Source organism: Taudactylus pleione, unplaced genomic scaffold (genome assembly GCF_031769625.1).
Source record: "Taudactylus pleione unplaced genomic scaffold, aTauple2 ptg000183l, whole genome shotgun sequence".
NCBI lineage: Eukaryota > Metazoa > Chordata > Amphibia > Anura > Myobatrachidae > Taudactylus > Taudactylus pleione.
The window spans coordinates 4,008,482-4,028,001 of NW_028284585.1; positions in this window are offsets into that span (position 1 = coordinate 4,008,482).

Consider the following 19,520-nt stretch of genomic DNA (forward strand, 5'->3'; position numbering starts at 1 on the left):
TCTCCATCCTATATATGAAGCCGTAGCTGCTCTTACCTATCTTACTTTACACTTCACCTTTCTCATTAGAGTGATGCCCTGGGGTGGCTCGGCAGAGCTGGTTTGGGGCTGTCCTGCACTCTGGATTTGGACCCTAGTATGTTACGGACCTACCCTACAGAGGTTACCTGGATATGGTGGGTAGGCCCATAACCTTGGCCATGATTATGCTAAAAACCTCTATTTATTGCAAAATTTTATTGCATAATGTATTTATATATAATTAGTAAATTGGACCTGTGATTTATCTTTTTATGTCCCCAATGTGTGCAAGTTGTTAAAGTCTGCTGACAAAGAAAATGCAATGTGCGTTAACCCACAGGTTCTCAGACACGGTCCTCAGGTCCCCAAACAGTACATGTTTTCCCTGTCTCCTCACAGAATCACAAGTGAAATAATTACAGTAGCTCCACCTGTGGATTTTTTAAAATGTGTCAGTGAGTAATGAATTCACCTGTGCAGCTGCTGGGTGACCTGGAATACGTGACCTGTGTGGGGTCCTGGGGATTGAGTTTGAGAAACATTGCTTTAACCTAATGCTCTTCTTCATAGCAATATTGAAGAGGTTCCCAAACTTCAAATTTACATACAGTCCAGGTTTTAAGGATATCCATGTTTGAGCACAGATGGCTAAATCAAATTGATTGAGGTGCTAATTAAGTCACCTGTGCTCAAGCATGGATTTCTTTAAAACCTTGACTGTAATAACGAAGTCTGGGAACCCCTGCAATATTGCATAATTTTGTGCAAATGATCTGAGACAAACTAATTTTTTAGTTTTTAGTTTTAGAATATATAAAATTGAGTATTTGTTTACTGAAAGTCATTTCTAGACTCCTGAAACCCTCTAACAAAATTGTTTCTGTCTCCCCAAAGTGAAAGTGGAAATGTAAACAGCTACAATAATTAATAAAATAAATAATTGTTTATGCTTTTTCTAATAAACAAAAAACAAAACAAAGAAAAAAAAAATCTTTGTCAAAATTTATTTCTGCACCACTGCATGTAATCTGATTTTAACATCTCCATTGTAATTCCAATCACAAATTGTGCATCTCTGTCTGCCTTATCTGGTTTAGAGACTTTTATAACCTCAGTACTTATGCACAATAACACCTTTTAATATTAGATTTTACATGCCCTTTGAAAACATAACAATATTCCATATATTCTCCTGCACAGCCTTTGAAAATAAATGAGAAATCTAAATTAGCTTGCATTGTTATGCATATTATAAATTGGTATAATGCGAACAAAAGCACCATCTTGCCTCTGGCCCAATTATGTTATAGTACAAACCACATGCAAATGTGCATGCCCTCAGAATCTATTTCTTTAATCTGGCATATTTTTAGCTAGAAACATGTATCTTGAGATTTGTGTGGCTCATAAGTTAAGTACATGCTATTAAGCGTTGTAGATTCTAGTGACATACATATGTTAATCCTTTATATTTCCAGAAAGCTTATTAAATATATATTTTCCTATTCTTTTAACAGCATGGAAATGCACCAGTGTTGTGACTTCCCACTTAATGTGTCATAACATACAGTTTGTTAAATATTTTATTTATTTATTTTTGCAAGCTATTGAATAATTAGCTTTACTTAATCCTTTTTAAAGCAAACATAAAGGGTTATATATAATCAGCTTAGAAGATTTGCATTCATTGGTTAATACAAGCAGAATAAAATACATTTTGATATCCTGTTTTACCAAGTGAAAGTAGCATTATCCTGTTATCAGCAGACTTTATGAGTAATTGTTAAAGCCATTTCTGTTGTAAGGGAAATATGCTCTGCAACTCCATATTTATCTTCAGCCCTTATTTCACATTTAAAGAATTAAGTCCCACAAGACAAAGTCATATTTTTGCATGTTGATGCAGAACTAGATTCATTAGTTTGTTTGACCACCTGAGAAGAAACCCCGATTTGGTGAGACCCCCTACTTTTAATAAGTATAGGTCCTTTGCATTGCAGTACATGCATTTAATGGGCACTACTAAAGGTAAGTCCAAGATAAATGTATATAATGTGTCAGTATTAGGAATGTTAGAGACTCACCTGTTAAGTTTCACTGTGATGTGGTAGGTGGGTAAACATCTTTGGCCAAACATGTACTAAACACATTATTAGAAAACCATGTTAATTGTTGGAGTTTATTATATATATTTTGATAATCAGTATTTTTAGTGCTTAGAGCAGGGTTGGGCAAAAAGTGGCAATTAAGCTGTTGTTGAACTACAAATCCCTGCATGCATGGAAACATTTTTACCATGACCAAATAGCAATATCTGGTCAGGGTATGCTGGGATGTGTAGTTTTGCAATATCTGGGGGGCCGCTTATTGCCCTCCCCTAGATTAGAGTGTGCATATGCATTTTTCCCCCTTTTTTCAGCATTAGGAACACAGGAATCAGCATGGTAGCACCTCCTACTATGTATAAATTAGAATGTGCAGCCCAGCCCGCCCCACAGCCTTCTTCCTATGTATTTGTGTATTTAAGGTACACTAGAAGGTGAGACCCCTTCTCCTAGGCTAGCACTCCTGCTACCTGGCCCAGGTGATTTTAATTAGTATAGGTCCTTAGCTTTGCAGTACACACATTTAATGAGCACTATAAAAGGTAAGTCCTAGTTGCATCTATATAAAGAGTCAGTATTAGGGACCCACCTGATAAGATTCACTGTGAGGTGGCAGGTGGGCAAACATCTTTGGCCTATCATGTACCAAGAACATTATTATAAAACCATGTTAATTATTGGAGTATATATATATATATATATATATATATTATACATATATACAGATTTTTTTTATAACCTGTATTCTTAGTACTTAGAGTGTGCATCTGCATTTTTTCCCTTTTTTTCTGCATATTGTCTTCATCTGCCCAGCTGCAGTTTGGTTTTGCCTTACTTAAAACATTGCTACTTTAAATGTGACTGGTAAGCTAAAATCTCTGAAGTTTCAGGGGTAAATTTACTAAAGGTGGGTACACATCGTCCACATCAGCAAATGTGTACACACTGTGGGTGACCATGCACACTCCCACAGGTCATCCAATGGGGTTGTTCTGTTGGCCTGCATGTAGGGATGATGGAATGACCCAGCTGCCAATGCTAGGCAGGTGAATTGAGCCAGCAGTTGAGCGCCACATTGTGTACTGTGTACCAGCCACCTGATATGTTGGCCTGTCAGGTATCGCATTGCTGGGTACACACATCAATAAGTGTGTAACCATCTTAAGAATTGTGTCTGGGTAGGTTTTAAACATGCTAGGCATTGTGGAGACACGAGTGAGTTTTTCCCAAACACACAAATTTACTAAGAATTGTGTTTCAATGAATCATAGTGAATATAATTGTATTTGCAAGCGTGTGTGTTCAGTCATATTTGGACTGAAAAGAATGGACCTGCCTTTGAGCTGCATGTTTATCAGACGCATTGAACAATTCAATGTTATCTGTGCAATGCTTCTGTGTAATGTATAGAAATGGTTAATTAAACAAAATGAGCCCCCACCAAAAGCATAACCAGTCCTTGACCTCTGAGCCCATTCTGGTACAGGAATATTGGGGGGAAAAGTTAGTGTAGGGTTTCCCCTATTTTCCTATAACCAGCACCATGCTATACTAGCCAGTGTGGTAATGGTACAGCAGGTGGACACACAGAGTGGGTTCCCCCTACCAAACCATTCTACAGTCCCAAACATTCTACAGTCCTGGAAATGTGGGTGACCCCTGAAAAAAATTAGGTCCTCTTGAGCATCTACCAGTCCTGTGCTAAAAGCCCTGGGCTCTACTTTGCACCCCTGGTGGTGGTGGGTGCAGGGGTAATGGTATACAGATCTGCCCAGCTATTTTGTTGCTCATGGCGTGGCGTGAGTCGCGCCAAGGACTTGTGGCGTGGCATGCAGGTCTCTGAGTCACGCCATGGACTTGTGGAATACCGTGGTATTCTTCAACGAAGGATATGCTATGGCATGTAATACAGTGCTGAACCGCTGGGTGGCGAGTGCTCCACTTTTGTAATTGCATGTAATATAGTGCTTAACCGCTGGGTGGCGAGTGCTCCACTGTACTGAATGTCTATCATATTCACAGCATTTGCATGAACGCACAACCCATACTGTATTTTTAATGTCGCATAATATACATATACAGTATATACTGTAGTACTGTACCATACTGTACGTAACATCTTATAACAGGATGCAAATCACTGCACATACTGTATTGTACATACGGTACGGTGCAGTAACCGAATAGTAGAGAAGTTGCCGGAGTTGTTGTCACGGTATAACCGATACTGTAGAATAATTAGATGCACGCACAGCTTTCACTGATATGGGATGCATTACAGTATGACTATTTTTTTTTTTTAATTAAAAAACAGCAGCGGGAGGAGTGCACAAGGATGAGGCCACTCTCTGTGGTTCACTGTAGCTGTCGTGTGGGCTAGTGGTTAGGTGATCACTTTGGTAGAATTATGGTCCGGGGTTCGATCCCTGGAAAAGAATATACCGTACTGTATATTTTTTTGATGTCACTGTCTGCTCTGGACACTATAGTGCCCAGAGAGGGCTCTGTACTGTACTGTATTTCACTGAATAGTGATTTCATACTGTGGCTATGGTGGCTGACAGGGCTCTGCATCTGCAAACTGATGGTGCCGTACAATTTAGCACCACAGAATAGTGATTTCATACAATAACTGCAGAAACTGTTAGTGAATCTACTGCCTCTGCATCACAAACTGTGCACCCAGAAACAGCAAAATGCAAACATATGACAACGCATATGCGGTCTCAGCCTTGTGCACTATGGCTACATCCCTTGGACTGTGTCTGAGAGTGGTTTCCGTCTGTGAGAGAGCGCTCTGTGTTCAAAGCTGACTGTGCGTTTGATGCGCAAAATAGCGTTGCATCCCAAACTGATGACATTGGTGATGCTGCTCCAACCTTGCACACTAAGTACGGTAGTAGTGGGATCTGTATATGAGAGAGCTCTCTGTATTACACGGTTGGCGCTATGGTGGCTGTCAGCCATCTGCGATGGATTATAAATGGAGGGGGGTACAATGGGATCTGTGGCACCAAGCCATACGCCATGTAGCGCTATGGGATCACCGAGCATGCGCAGTTGGCTGTATTACTGCAGTCGGTACTGTATTGTATTCTGTTGCATTTCCATCTCTGGCGGGCGCATGCCCAGTAGGAGGGTTGTGATGGGATTTCTGGTGCATGCCCAGTGGGCCGAGAGTCATACACAGTGCATCAGGTCCCTTCCCCCAAAGCAAGCCAAGAGCCTCACATTACCATAATAAAGGAAGCTTTGTTAATCCATTTACTGTAAGCAGTCAGCTCTGCCCTAGTGTCCTGAAAAATGCTACGAATTGTCACCATTGCCAAAGACACCATCCCCCGTCTGCTAGGACAACTAGTGTGCCGCTATGAATGTGCTTGTACTGAATATTCAAAACTGATGGTGCCGTACAATTTAGCACCACAGAATAGTGATTTCATAACTGCAGGAACTGTTAGTGAAACTACTGTCTAGAATGTGAGACTAATGTTACCAAGTCTAAGACAGTATTTTCATTGATGCAAGTTTGCGCTCTGCATCTGCCCTACAAACTGCTGTTAGTCCACTACTGTAGCACCTTATGTACTGTAGTAATGAATTTACTATTGTGTATACTGTGCGGTACTGTAAGTCTCGGACAGTGCAGAATGACACTAGTGTGAAAATTCAACAGTACTGTTGGCAATACAGACAACTGGGCATGTGCCATAAAATAGTGCTACTTAATGTATGGCTTGGCTCCACTGGACATGGGGCACACATTCCATTGTGATTAAAATCCGACCACTGGGCACGCGCAGACATTGACACAATTTTGCGGTTTAAACGCGCAGTCAGTTTGATATACAGAAACCAGTCTCTTTAACAGGGCCCATTGCCACTTGATGGTCATAATAAATCACTATAATGTCCGCGTTCATGTCAGCACCGGCATTGACGCAAGTTTGCGTTCTAAGGTACAGTACTGTATGTACAATAATAAAAATCCTAGTTTCGCTGTTTGACTCCCAAAGCACTGGGCAGACATGCGCTCCACATGTACTGTATTGAATACTGAATATTTTAAGTGAAGATTTGAAAAATAAATAAAAAAAACATACTGTATTTTCAAGGTCTCGAACCCACGGAACAAGAAGAGAGGAGAAGCAGTGAGACTAGACATTAGACCGCTAGGCCACACGCTTCACCCATTACTAGAGTTCTGTAGTTTGTAAAGTCTAATGTCTAAGCTTCTGTCAAACAATCATCGGCCGGTGATACAGAACATACCGTACGGTACATTGGAAAGTGACACCTGGTGGGCAAAATGTTGTATTACATGTAATGAAATCACACGCATGCGCTATGTAGTTTAGGAAAAGTGACACCTGGTGGGCAAAATGTTGTATTACACTTAATGAAATCAGACGCATGCGCTATGTAGTTTAGGAAAAGTGACATCAGGTGGGCAAAATGTTGTATTACACGTAATGACTTTTTTCACTAATAAACTTTCTTTGTGGCGTGACTCATGGCATGGTGTGTGGCGCACCATGCGTGGCATGAGAGATAGCGCTGTGATGCCACGTTATAGCTGGGCACATCAGTAAATCAAATATTAATATTGTTTTTCACAGTGGAACTACAAGTCCCAGCAAGCTTGCCCTCTGGGACTTGTAGAACTACAAGTATCAGCAGGCCACTGGAACCAGTACCCCCACTGTGATTTTTTTTTTAAACCACAAGACAAACACCAAATGTTTGAATTTTCCATTTTTACACATTCACTCACTAACTTGCGCACACACACCAGTCAGTACTCTTCTCCAGTAGAATCCAGGCTTCAGAAAATAAAAAAGGGACTTACCTGGACTGCATCAACTGCTTTCTTGTATTTACAGTATAGCGCTATTTGATTGACAAGGTTTCCTGCACCTCAGCTACTCTTAGCCAATCAGCATCTGGATACTTTGACAACAACTGCTGATTGGCTAAGAGCAACTGGGCTCTTATTCAGTCATAGCTAATGTACAGGACACATATCTGGATAAATATAGATTAGCAGTCAGCGTGACCTGGGTAAGTTTATTTTCTGAAGACAAGATTCTACTGGAGAAAAGAAAAGAACTGACCGGAACCAGGACATAGGTAAGTAAGTAATGTGAGTGTGGGTGAATGTGTAATAAAGTATTCAAACATTCGGTTTGTGCATCTTGTGGTTTTTTAAATATTTTTTTTACAGTGGGATACCAGTGCGCACAACCTTGTATTTTTACAAGAGCCGGAAGGACTTGCTGGCTGGGACTTGCAGTCACACTGTGAAAAGCAATATTAGTACTTTATTTCTACCATTATTTTTGCACCCACCGCCACCTGGAGTGCAGGGATGTTAAGGAGGGGAGACCCCATTTTTTGTAGGGGGTCCCTACTTCCGAAGGAATGCCAGCTCTGGGCTGACTAGTTTGGGGCTGGAGAATGGTTTGGTAGGGGGACACCATGCTGTGTGCCATTAAAACCCTGTCTCATTCAGCCTGGTGTTGGTTATAGGAAAATAGGTGCAACCCCATGTCAGCTTTCCCCTGATTTTTGCTGTTCCAGAATGTGCTCAGAGATCCAGGTATTATGCTTTTTCTAGTGGGACCCCACTGCATTTTTTTTTAAATGAACCCTTTCTGTACATTATAAAACACAGAAGCACCTCCCACACAACCTAAACCTCAACCTCCCGCCACAGCCTAACCCTAACCCTCACCTGTCTTCTCTTACTCCTGCTGATTGAGCTTGATCTCTAAATACTGCAGTGAATTTCCTGGTCACATGATGCATCAAAGGTATCCATCAGTGCTCACGGCACACCCCCCAGGAGATATGCCTTTATTAGCTCTCTTTCTGTGCAGCTTACTGACCATGGTGTGGCCCCACTCTCAAATCTAAAAACAGTGTCTGACTAAACAGAAGCGAGTCTGAACTGTTGCTGCCTCATCTATGGTCTCCTTGCAGTCGCAGGGAGCTTCACAAAGCTGGTGAGTGTTAACTATAAACAATATTACAAACAACAAAGATGTTTATACATTATAAATATCTTATTTGTATTATTCTAATAATTTTTACATCAAATCACAGGAGTTTGTCAGGAGAGACCCTGTCTTCCCTGGCAACCCAGCTTGCATGTTCCTGTCCTAGTGGCTAACCCTAACCCCTAGCCCTTCTCCTAACTACAATACTTACCATCAGCATGCCAGGATTCTGACTTATTTCAGGATTATGGTGCCAGCTATCTGCGTGCTGGCATCCCAACAGCTGGGATAAAATCTACATCCCCTATTTTTTACTTTAATTTTGTCCTCAGTTTGCTCTATTTATGTTCATGTTTGCAGACATGATTTTTGGTAAATCCATGCACTATATTCCTGACTATGACAGCACTTCCGAGTTTGGCTGATGATGTATTCTGTTTGTGTGTTCAGCCATGTTTTGGAGAAATATTTGTATTTTCCCTCCTGTGTTTGGCTTTAGTAAATCTCCGTGTTTGAAAATTAGGGGAAACTCTCACAGCAATGCTATCTCGGACCAACACAATTTTTAGTAAATAAACCCTGCAAATTTCCACACCCTATTACATTTGGCCCATTGTATTTATGCTTTTAAGGCATACATCTAGAATGACTATGATCTGTATGAAAAGTATATAATAACAAACATGTTTAACAAAAAAATAATTTAGATTAAAAAAGGAACAGTATTTCATGGATTAAACTGGAAACTATGGTATACTAAAGTTGGATAAACACTATACAGTACAATGTATTGTATGATATATTGTTCTGACACAGATCGGAATGATATATGTTACACATCATATAGTGTGTATGTTTGATCCATCATTGCCGGCCATTGTTCATTGCATCACAGCAGATGGGAAAATGCAAAGAATGACATGGTATAGTAGCATGCAGCATATAACGATAAATATCTCTGCTGTATGCTGGATCATACAGTGTGTATGATGTGCACAATCTATTCTTTCTTGCATTACATCATCACTGGATCTCATGGTGTGTACACAGCTTTCATCTGCTGACCATGGTCAGAGCCAAATTAAACTTTGAACCACCATTGATAATATTTATATCTTAAAATTCATGCAGGCTGCTTCTTCCAACTCTGATGTATTCTGTTAAAGAAAAGAGCTCTTATTTAGGCCAGTCTGACCGAATACCTTCACCTAGGACTTCTGACCATTTTTATACTGTCTTTGAAGCCTTAGCAGAGCTAGGTTACATCTCAGTGTTACACCTGTGGCTACATAAATAAACTTCATAACATTATCATAATCTCTTTCTATAGCATACATTAAAGACACCCTGTCACTGAAAGTATTGTAGTCTTTGAAAACTTTGCATTTGGAATTTCCACTAGACAATATTACTCCCTATTTACTATATGTACAGCAAAGTTACTTTTTTAATTTTTTACAGCAAAAGTCCCCCACTTAAATCTTCAAATGATATGACAAAGGTAAAAAAAGTGATTTCAAGTTCTTCTTCCTATACAAATCCCCTAAAGAAATTGAGGCTCTTCTCTATCTGAAAATCCAAAATATGAGAGACTGCTTATACCGTACAAAGTGTTCAATACTCCATAAAGAAAGCTGAGTACCCTACATCAGAGACCCATATAATCAAACCTTCTTCTTGAGAAGAAGAATCTGAATCAAAACACATTAGTTAATACTTGGGGCCCCAGAAATTAATTTTTCTTTTAACTTGTGATGGAACTTTCCAGCCCCATGGCTGTGTAATCCATAAATTTGCCCCATGAAGAAAACTCAGGAGGTGCATATGTGCTATGCCCAGCCAACTCCATCTGTTGCTCTACCTGTTAAGGGACTGCAGTCTCTGCTCATGGCCATCCAATAGTCTAAACCAGAGACTTACCAAACTTTTGTTTGACTTACTGTACTTCAGTCGAGCTTGACTCTCCTCAAATGCCAAGCACTAGGCACAAGAATTTGTCTGTTCACTTTGGTTTAATGTCTAGCAAAGGAAAATCTTGTTTACTTCCACCTCCTCCAGACCTGGAAATATTGCCTTTATAAGACATTGTTTCATTTGGAGAAGAATTAAGCTGAGAAATGCATAGGTAAATAACTGTACAGAGTGTAGATACACTACTTGGAAATATATACAGTACCTACTGTATATTTAACAGAAATACAGGTAAAAACAAAAAAAAAATCAGTTCTCATTCTCTGACCAAACAGCGCATCCCCATTTATTCCTATAGAGAATGTCCCTGAGTGACCTCTCATTTGTGACACCGCTCCCAGAGGTGTAGTAGCAGCATTTTTTGTTTTACCAAGATTAAGTGATGCTACATGAACCGAAACCCGACATTTTGTAAGTAATAAACGGTAAATGAGGAATTTGTCAGGTGTATTTACAGTATTTATTAAAAAAACTGTTTTACAGTATGAACAGTATTTATTAAAACATTGTTTTTGTACATTGCTATAATTATACATTTTTATTTGTATCTGTAATTGTTGATTTATGGGTGGCACTCCCATGTAAATCAGATGATCCTCCTGGTGCCCTCCAGAGAAGCTCCACAGCGGGGGCTCCAATATACAATACTAACTGGCGGCACTCTGACTAAAATGACTAGGACAGCAGGTAGGTAGCGATCAATGTTTCAATGTTACTTCATCGTCATAAGGATAACAAATTATCAGAAAAGTACACTTACTTATACCACCACCACTCCCATGTGCTCTGCTGCGGTTTCCGGGTCTTTATTGTGGTGCCCACAGATGACGTCAGTTTGTATATATAGAAACCATTGTAATTCCTACACCGTTCACCTGATTTGGATGTAATTACCCTCAAATTAAATCTGAAAGTCTGCAGTTAAATCACATCTTGTTTGTTTCATTTCAAAGCCATTGTGGTGGTGAATAGAGGCCAAAATCAGAAAATTCTGTCAATGTCCCAATATTTATGGACCTGACTATATATATTAGAGATGTGCGCTGACCCCCGTGTTTTTTTTTGGTTTTGGATATGGATCTACCCTGGTTTTGGATCTGGATTGGTTTTGTCAAAAACTCACCTCGGTGTTTTGTTTTCGTGTTTTGGTTTTGGATCTGGATTTTTTCTTAAAATTTCATAAAAACAGCTAAAATCACATAAAATGGGAGTGTTTTTGTTCCTATAGTATAATTAACCTCAATAACATTTATTTCCAGTAATTTCCAATAAATTTTGACCACCTCACAATATTATTCTTTTCATCTAGTTAAGACCAAAAGGTTGCATCCACCTAGCTGGCTGACTAAGCTAAGTGACACAGTGGGCGGCACTAACATGTGGCAGTTCAGTTTCTAATTTCCAAAACAGATACAGTGGGTTATACAGTGTGGGTAGGATAAACCAATAGTGCACTTACTGTGACAGCAGTGTTGATAGAGTGGGTTTGCTGATGGTGTCCTCCTCAGTACATGGAATGGCAGTGCTGCAGTGCTGGCAGTGTCCTCAGTGAAGGGTACCGGTGATGTTGGCAGTACGGTGGTGCCAGTGATGTCTTTAGTGCAGGTTTGCTGGCTGTGTTGGCAGTGTGGGGGTGCCAGCGGTGTCCTCATTGCAGGTTTGCTGGCTGTGTCGGCAGTGCTGGGGTGTTCTCAAGGCAGGATGTCAGCAGAGCGAGGGTGAAAGCAGTATCCTCAGTGCAGGTTTGCTGACTGTGTCTGCAGTGCAGGGGTGCTGGGTCCTACTCATTGTAGGAGTGCCAGCAGTGTGGGGGTCACAGAATTTGTCCTCAGTACATTGTGCAGCAGTGCAAGAGTATCAGCAGTGGTGGTGTTGGCAGCAGCGGATGCTGCCAGTGGGGGTGCCAGTGGTATTGGCAGCTGGGGGGGAGCGGTGGTGGGGATGAAGGGTGCCATCTTCTTTTTTTCTTTTGTGCTGTTTTTAATTGGCTTAACGCTGATTGGCTGAGAACCGTGACAGACAGCTCTCTCAGCCAATCAGCATTAAGCCTGCTGAAAACAAAACCTCGTGACTTGACAGAGGGGTCACAAGGTTTTGCCTCGGGTCAGGGATCCGGGGCAGGCAGGGAGATCTGAGCTGCACTCGGATCGCCCCGGATCCCCCCAAATTTGGGTGGGTTTGGATCTCTTAGATCCGAATCCGCTCATCTCTAACATATATATATATTTTTTTTTCAACGTAGTCAAATATACCCTTATTTGTTCCATACTCTGCCTATGCTGTCAATTTCCTCTATTTATTTCATTCATTTTTAAATGTAATTAACACATTTATTCTATACAATTTAAAATTTTCACCTATCCCATTTTGACTTTTTTATATGAACTTCCACATTATAAGAATTCCTACATTTTAGTTTATCATTTATTTAATGAGTACAATTTGCAGTATGTGTATCCTGTGTTTTGTTTAATAGTAGTTTGCTGTTGGAGTACAGGTGCCAGCAGGCTCTTGATGTCCACAGTTGACAAGTGCCATCATGCCAGGGCAGCATTGCTGGACCTGTACAGTAGTCAACCTGTAGATAACAATAATTATTAATATTTGTTAATCTTGATATTACTTTTAATTTACTTTATTAAACATTTAGTACACTATAACCTCTGCACCTAAAGCCCTTGGGGTGTGATAAGAGCCTGGGCTTTTGTCCTGGGGTGGGGGGACTCCAGTTTTTGTGGGTCTCTACTTCCCTAGGGATCCTTTCCCTGGGCTGACCAGTTGAGGGCAATTTCCCATCATGGTATGGGGACCACATGTTCTGTGTCCTCCTGCTATAGCATCACCTGTCCAAGATGTTGAAGGCTACTGCTGGCTATTGGAAAGGATGGTGGACCCCATACCATTTGTACACCCTAATTTTAAACATCAACCTAGGCTCAGAGTCCCGGGGATGGTTAATCATTTGTGCAGCATTGGTGAAGTTACACTGGTTTAAAAAAATATATACTTAAATAGCTTAATCAAAGCCAGCACAGATTCCTGTGATCTGTACAGTGGGCCTGATTCAGAGCCGCTCGCAAGTGCTATGCACTCGCAAGCGGGTCGATGGCCGGGCAGTGTGCAAGGGCATGGCGCATGCGCAAGCCCCACAGTGAGTGAGAAATCACTCGCTGCGGGACTCACTACAAGATGGTGCGGCTGTCAATGTTGATCGACAGCTCGCCCCATTTTGTAGGCGGGGAGGGGGGTTGGCTGGCCAAACGGAGGTGTTCCAAAAGAAATGCCTGCGGTTTGGAGGCGGCACTACTGACATCACGAGTGATGTCAGTAGTGAGCTTCCTGCTCTATTAGAGCAGGAATCTCACTGGGGCTTGCGGGAATGAGACCCTACCACAAGGGTCTCGTCGCAAGCCTGATGGTCATGACCATCACATGGCCGCTCACAAAAGCTGTGGGTGGTTACCCACAGCTTAGAGAGCGGCCAGGAGGTTGGCTCCAATAAAATTTAAAAAATGCCCTGATTCAGAGCGAGCGCTCTGAAAGAGCTCTGAATCAGGCCCAGTGTTTTAAATACAATGACAATCTGGATGATAGACATCAGATTTGTGTTGAAAAACGGGTTTGAAGACCAATGGGTATCAATGGAGGATGTAAAAAATCAGTTCAAAATTATGCTTTGCAAATACTGTTTATTTTAAGACTGATTTCTGCTGTTGATGCAATAAAAGTTATAAGCTATAACACATAAATATGACAACAAAGCAGGAAGGAGCTAGAGATTCGAAGGAAAAAAACTGAGCGTGGCGCTTGTCAACAAGCAGCTGTAAAATGAGGGTGTTAATCTCCTTAATACAAATCAATAGATAAAAAATAAAAAATGTATACAGCACTAGCGTAAAAGATGTTGTGATAAGTGGGGTTCAGGAAATTGCCCTGAATATATACTAGTCTATAACAAATGTATAAGTAACTGGCTTGGTTAAAAAAACATTTATTCCATCACATATAAAACACAATATTAATAAACCGCTCCTAACATCGGAGTAGTTATATGGCTGCACAGATATGATATCACAATTAGGTATAAATCTCAGTCAATTGACTCTGATATCTTACTCATACTGGAGGCACTGATGTGGATAATAAATGTCAGTCTGTAGATTCCGGAAGATAATCCAGTGTTAAAAGAGACGTTACCAATCCTGGTTAGCAAGATGTCCTCGCAGTAACATCCTCCTATGGAAGGTGATTCCAGTGGTGTCTCAGAAAGAAATAGGTGCTGGTCCGGATCCTGTTAGAATGTTCACACTGATTTAGAGTCCTCCCAGAGTAGATTCAGCAAAAGATATCAAAGCACATGACATTTATTATCCACATCAGTGCCTGCAGTATGAGTAAGATATCAGAGTCAATTGACTGAGATTTATACCTAATTGTGATATCATATTTGTGCAGCCATATAACTACTCCGATGTTAGGAGCGGTTTATTAATATTGTGTTTTATATGTGATGGAATAAATGTTTTTTTAACCAAGCCAGTTACTTATACATTTGTTATATACTAGTATATATTCAGGGTAATTTCCTGAACCCCACTTATCACAACATCTTTTACGCTAGCGCTGTATACATTTTTTAGGAGCTAGAGATTGTCTGATTCCCATCACTAGACTGTACCCTAGTGAATTTACTGTGATGTCAATACATATTTAAACACTGACACAAGTTTTTTTCTTATTTCAGCTGTTTACCAAAACATACTCAAGTTAAAGTAATATAATGAATTTGGTTTTAATGTGCAAATTATTATCTTTAATTTGAGGGAAATCACATCCAAATTGGAAGAAGGATTATGAATTACAGCCATTTAAAATGTTCCCTCTATTTTATAAAAAAAAAAAGGAATTGGACAATTGACTCAAAAGCTGTTTCATGCACAGTTGTGGGCTATTCCTTATTTATTTATTAATTAAGCAGACAAAAGGTCTAGAGTTGATTCTAAGTGTGGCATTTGCATTTGGAAGCTGTTGCTCTGAACCTACAACAAGCAGTCAAAGGAGCTTTCAATGCAAGTGAAACATGCCATCTAAGGCTGCAAACATAAAAAATAAATCCCTTGGAGAAATAGTAGGCACCTTAAAAGTGGCCAAATCAGCTTGGTACATGCTGAGAAATAAAAAACATACTGGTAAGCTCAGCAACACAAAATGGCCTGGATGTCCATGAAAGAAAACCATGGTGGATGATCGTATGATCATTTTCATGGTAAAGAAAAACACCTTCACAATATCCAGCCAAGTAAAGAACACTTTCCAGGAGTTAAGCATATAGTTATCCAATTCTACCATAAAGAGAAGACTTTACAAGGGCAAATATAGAGGGTTCTTCACAAGGTGCAAACCATTTATAACCCTCAAGAACAGAACAGCCAGATATATGCATGAAACAAAAATCTGAAAAAGCTAGCCCACTTCTGGAACAATATTCTTTGGACAGATGAAACTAAGATTAATCTGTTCCAGAGTGATGGGGGAACGTTTGCAGAAGGCTCATGATCAGAAGCATAACACATCATCTGAAAAACACTGTGGATGCAGCGTGAAGGCATGTTATGCTTGACTTTCAATGACCATGGCTCACTAATGTTTATTGATGATATAACAAAAGACAGAAGTAACCAGATTAATTCTAAAGTGTATAGGGATATACTGTCTGCTCAGATTAAGTGAAATTCAGCAAAATTGATTAGACAGTTCTACACAGTGCAGATATACAATTGTCCAAAACATACTGCAAACTCAACCTATGTTTTCAAATAAGTGAAATATTCTGCAGTGGCCAGGACAATTACCTGATCTCAACCCAACTGAGCATGCATTTCACTTGCTGAAGACAAAAGTAAAGTCAGCAAGATCCACAAACAAACAACAAGTTATGACAGCTGCAATAAAGGCCTGACAAAGCAAAAGAAAGGAGGAAACACAGAATATGGTGATGTCCTTGGGTTCCAGACTTTAGGCAGTGATTGCACAGAAAGGATTCTTGACAAAGTGTTGAAAATAAACATTTTATTTATGAATATGTCAATTTGTTCAATTACATTTGAGCCCATGAAAATAGGGGACTGTGTACAAAAATGGTTACAATTCCTAAACATTTCATACAATATATTTATTCAACCCCTTGAATTAAAGCCTATTTTGCATCTCCATTGTGTAATTTCAATCCATTGTGGTAGCAAACATAGCCAAAATGACAACAATCAGGGCCTATTCATTGTCAGGGGCCCATTACACATGCGGAAACACTAGTTTAACATATTTTTGGTAATGGGCTCTTCATTATTAGGGGCCAGATGTGGCCGCACTAACCTGGCAGTGTAAAATTCCTCCTCTACTAATTAGCTTTGGAATCAGCAGTGGTAGGTATTGTAAGGACGGCTGTTTGGCATAGCAGCCTTCCATGCAGTAAATCAATATTGAATTGTTCTGGTAGTTTATTATACACCACTGCAACTAGCGGCAAGTTAATTAGTTAATTATAAATAATGAATAGGTCCCATTGCGAGCAAGAGATATAAAAATTTCAATGGAGTAATTATTTAGAAATTACCTCTTTTTCCCATAATAAAGAAATTAAAAATAATTTATGATCCAAAGAAACACAGAATATTCAGACCCACAAAGCTTTAGGTATTAAGTTTGCAGTTAAAGCTGCATGATCACTCATTGTCATTTTGAGTCTAAATTTATGCATTAGTTTATTCTCCAGGACACTATAGTGGAAACAGCAACAGCATCACATCAACAATCAACCTACTTTAACAATAAAACCATCAGCTTATTTTGTAGTGCAGACAGACAGGTGGTACATATAAGGCAGGCACCCAGCAGTAACATAACCCAAATATTATAATATATGCTGCATTACTTGTTTTAATGTTGAAAGAGCAGGAATAATTGGTCTTCTTATTTAATAATAATAAAAATGATTTTGTAGTACAGACAGGTACATATCAGGTGTATCATTTTTTTTAGGAAAAACACTCAAAAGATGGCTTCTGTGGGTGCAGCACAAACAGAGCAAAATATTTGATTTTGGACAGATGATCAAATCCACACTCTCTCTGCCCAGGCCCACACACAAGTGACAAGCAATGCTGCAGAATAATTTCCTTTATGAGAAAAGCACAGATTCACTTTAACAAGCAAGAACATTTTTTGTTTTTTTTCATTATTTTTGCAGCACCATACATAGTGTGTGTGTGTATGAGTGTGTGAGCCAAACACTGACAATGATGATACCTGCAGACAGCTAATCACCCTTGCCAGTTCCAGCACCACTGGCACTTAGTAAATAGTATGTAATGTACTATGCAAATTCATAAAAACCCTAAAACAAACTGCTGTAGCCTCCTGCACTGTCCAACACTATCTCCCTCCACACTCCAAATGGTGCCCGATCATGAGGGAAAGACTATTATATGGAATTCAAAACATACAAGATCCCATTTTGGGGAAATCCAAAACACGCAAGATTCAAATCCAGGAAAATTACATTTTGCCTTGTTCTGGGATCTGAGGGTGGCAGGAAGATCCCAGCCAGGTCTCGGAAACACTTGTATACCCTAAGTTCAGTTTGCAAAAACTGAACTCTCTGTCTCTCTCTGGCAATACATTACTGAAGTTGCAGTACAAGAACTCCAGTGGGCAGTGGGGAGCTGCGGACAGGAACAGTAGTACACTATGAAATGCTAGAGGCCATGGCCTCACTCTAGAATCAGCACAGAAGAGCAGATGTATATTATAGGGTAGCATTTGGACTCAACTTTTCGTGTACCCATCTCTTCTGAATACACTGTGTTACTAGTTGTAATCATAAGTGCACACATACTGTACATCTATTCTGTACTTGGCGCATCAGATAAGAGACATATTTATGCTTATGTCCAACTATGCAGAGTTGCATTGACAAACCTTCACTGAACTTTGTCTACTGGAGAACTCCCGATTACAACCAAGGTACACATTTTAGATGTAACTGACATGCATATACCTGTACATCACCCATACTTGTATTATGATATAGTAAAAGCTACAGATTGTGGACCGATGCACTGAAAATATATTTGTAGTTCCATCATTGTGAATTATCCCATGATATGAACATAAAAAGAAACAATAAATCATACAGGATTTAAAAATGGTAAGCCTTTTTCTTTTACATTAATTTTTAGTTTTAGTATTTAAAAAAAAAATAACACACCTCAGTAAAGTATATCTAGATAGATTTCTATTTCTGCATTAGAATGACATTTTGAGACAACTGTACATATTGTACAGTCAGAAGCTTTTCCCTTCTCCCCCCAAAAACAAATGCTGACTAAGTGAGTCACAAAACAACAGTCAAAATTGATTTTCTTGTTGAAACTGGTGATCAACAATGTCAAAATTAGAAGAAAGGTTAAGGAGACTTGGAAGCACAAATTGACCTTTCAGCATGGCAGGCAATCATTAAAAACATTTGTCAGTGTTGAATCAGTAAAATGCACAACCTAAAAGTCAGAAAGGGTCATGTGAGAAATTGAATTAGAGGAAGTTCTACCCAATCCTATCAAGTAGCTGTACAGTAAGGTTGAAAATAAGAATGCTAAATATATAGTAGACATGTCAAAAGCTGTATATTTAGTCAAATACACAATTAAGTAACAAGATAATTCTAAAGCAACAATGTAAGTAACAGCTGCAACAGACTACAGTATGGAACTGGTTCAAAATTTGTCAACATTTTTCATTAGAACAGATGTTAATTGTGCTCATCCTCTGAAATTAGAAATTGTATTGTAATTCTAAGAATTTTCTTTTTAGTTAGCATTGTTGCATATTAGAAAAAAAGCAAGTAACTGTATGTCAGGACTAGTTTGCATATAAACTTTGTATATGACCAGATTTTTTTAATGGTTACCTACTGTTAAATATAAGCATATAATGTAAATATAATGACTCTATGCATCATTGGCAAAAATATATAGATGGAGTTAAATGTAATAGTCTGTGGGATTCAAAGTAAAAATAGGTTCCTGACTGGCTGGCTCTCATAAAATGAGTAAATTGGTTATTGTCAATGGGACAAATCAACAATGAAGAACAAGAAAAAGAGAAGATTAGTATTCAGTAAAACTTCTAATCTTTACTTATGAATGATCATATCACTCCCCATGCAAAAAAAACAAGCCAGAAAACCACAGGGCGTTAACCACTGATTCCAAAACATGCAAAAACACCCCCTAAAAGGGTGTTTCTTACATAGTCATATTTTCAAAAGAATATTAATAGAAATATATACAAAAAAAAGTGTGATATTGTTAAGCCAGAGAAGATTGTGATTGATAATATTGTGTTCACCCTATTTAGGGCAATAACA